General features: G+C 54.1%; 1 pseudogene; it reads right to left on the bottom strand.

The window, feature by feature from the left end:
- Positions 1-450: 450 nt before the first annotated feature.
- LOC143692486 (olfactory receptor 14A16-like) lies at positions 451-1,469 on the bottom strand (annotated as a pseudogene).
- Between the last annotated feature and the right edge of the window lie 1,196 nt (positions 1,470-2,665).

The following is a 2,665-nucleotide window of genomic DNA, read 5'->3' as shown; positions in this document are numbered from 1 at the left end:
CCCGGCCCCGAGAGCACTCAGGCCCTGCAGCAACACCAGGGCCACCAGGGCAGCGGGGCAGGCCCACGGCAGCAGCACTGGCAACACCAAGTGCTGCTGCTGCTGCTGCTGGGCACAGCTGCTGGGCCAGCACTGATCTGCCCCAGCTCTGCACACAGACATTGCTGCTGCAGCTCCAGAGAAGGCAACAAAAGGGCATCTCTGCAGAAAACTCTGCTGGGAGATCCTTTAGTTCCTTTAAAGCCACCAAGAGCGCAGCCCCTCATTGACGATGTCTGTGGCCACAGGGAAGGTGGAGAGAAATCAAATGAAAAATGGTACAAACAGTTGCTTTTTTTTCTGGACAATATGAATAACTAAAACAAAGGAAAAAATACCCTATAACCAAACCAACAAGAAACATCAAAGAAAACTTTTATTACAAGTGATTTGCAGAAATTGGCTAGCAGTTTAATGTCCCTGAAAGCATCCTGTCATCAGTCTCCACACTGCAGCCTTGAGCTCCTGGTTCCTCAGGCTGTAGATGAGGGGGTTCAGGACTGGAGCCACCACCGAGTACAGAACTGACAGGGCCAGATCCAGGGATGGGGAGGACATGGAGGGAGGCTTCAGGTAGTAAAATGTACCGGTGCTGATGAACAGAGAGACCACAGCCAGGTGAGGGAGGCAGGTGGAAAAGGCTTTGTGCCGTCCCTCCTCAGAGGGAATCCTCAGCACGACCCTGAAGATCTGCACATAGGAGAAAACAATAAATACAAAGCAACCAAGTCCTAAACAGACACCAACAGCAAGTAGCCCAAGTTCCCTGAGATAGGATTTTGAGCAGGAGAGCTTGAGGATTTGTGGGATTTCACAGAAGAACTGGTCCAGGGCATTGCCATGGCACAGGGGCAGGGAAAATGTATTGGCCGTGTGCATGAGAGCATTGAGGAAGCCACTGGCCCAGGCAGCTGCTGCCATGTGGGCACAAGCTCTGCTGCCCAGGAGGGTCCCGTAGTGCAGGGGTTTGCAGATGGACACGTAGCGGTCGTAGCACATCACGGTCAGGAGGAAATACTCTGCTGAAATGAAAAACAGAAAGAAAAAGAGCTGAGCAGCACATCCTATGTAGGAGATATTCCTGGTGTCCCAGAGGGAATTGTGCATGGCTTTGGGGACAGTGGTGCAGATGGAGCCCAGGTCAGTGAGGGCCAGGTTGAGCAGGAAGAAGAACATGGGCGTGTGCAGGTGGTGGCCGCAGGCTACGGCGCTGATGATGAGGCCGTTGCCCAGGAGGGCAGCCAGGGAGATGCCCAGCAAGAGGCAGAAGTGCAGGAGCTGCAGCTGCCGCGTGTCTGCCAACGGCAGCAGGAGGAAGTGCCTGATGGAGCTGCTGTTGGACATTTGCTGGGGCTCCACATGGGCACCTGTTCATGGAGAAAGGACAGTGAAGGGTTAGAGGAGATATCTGTAACCAAAATCAAAGCCATTTCCCATACAACTACCCTGGAGTGCACACAGATACACTTCTGTTTTTAAGAAGTCTGGTGTTTTCTTTAAAGCTTCCCCATACCTCTGCTGGTGTACTTGAGTATCAGAAACCCTCAGCATTTCTACTGCCCTTAGGGAATAGAGAACACATACTGAGAGGCAAAGTGATAAGTGGAGAGCTAGTGGACATTGTCTGTCATTCTGACCTGTTCAGAATTTTGCTGGGCTTTAACCTTTGCCAGTTGGAGGGTGATCACCTCCCCATGTTTTCCCTAAAATGTCACCAGACACTGCTGAGAGCAGATGGATCCACCACAGCCCAGCTCCACTTTTGTAGCCAAGGACTCACGTTGCTCATTTCACCAACCCAGCAACATTTTCAGTGTCACAACACCTCTGCCTCTCCCCATCAATCTCATAACTCAGAGCTGCTCTAGGACAGGTTTACACCCTGGATTGAAGCTCCCAGCTTGGACTGAAATCTCAGGGAGACTTACAAGTGTCCTTCTGATGGCATTGGATTGAGGGAGATGCAGCTCCTTCCCTGGCTGCACTGACAGCATTGCCCAGAGCTGGGCACTGGGGACAGCGTCACCCTGAGCCAGCTGTGCCCCCTGCCAGAGCCCCCAGGGCCGGGCAGCTGCTCCCAGCCCTGTGCTCTGAAGAGGGAACTGGGCCCGGGGCTGCAGAGCTGCCCCACGGCTCTGCTGCAGCTCTGCCTGCACAGGAGGGGCTGCACGCCTTGGAGCCCCGGCCCTGAGGGCAGAGGCTTGGCTGGGGCACAGGAGGGAGGGGGCTTGTTCAGAGGGAGGGGCTGCACTGCAGGGGCTCCTGTGGGCATCTCTAAACTCTCCCTGCCACAGCATTGCTGGGCTTTGTTTTCTCTCATTGCCTGATCTTCTCTCTGCTTCCTGCAGATTTCCCTCCTGCAGGTGTTTCCCTGTGCCTGATCTCTCCCTGCCAGCCCTCACAGACCCCAAATCTCTGTGCACTCTCCTTGGCCCTACAGAACCCTGCCTGTTTGCAGGGCACTGGCTGGGGGCAGGTTCTGTTTGCAGCTTGGAGAAAGGACAGCTCAGACTGAGCCTGATGGCTCCAGCAAAGGTGATGCTGGTGCTGTCCATGGGCAGAGTGGCTGAAAGCACATTAGGGATCTCCTGTGAACCTATTGATCACTAAAAGTAACAGTTTGGAT

The sequence above is a fragment of the Agelaius phoeniceus genome, assembly GCF_051311805.1.
Source record: "Agelaius phoeniceus isolate bAgePho1 chromosome W unlocalized genomic scaffold, bAgePho1.hap1 SUPER_W_unloc_1, whole genome shotgun sequence".
NCBI classification, from domain to species: Eukaryota; Metazoa; Chordata; class Aves; order Passeriformes; family Icteridae; genus Agelaius; species Agelaius phoeniceus.
This window is presented reverse-complemented; position numbering and strand designations above follow the sequence as displayed.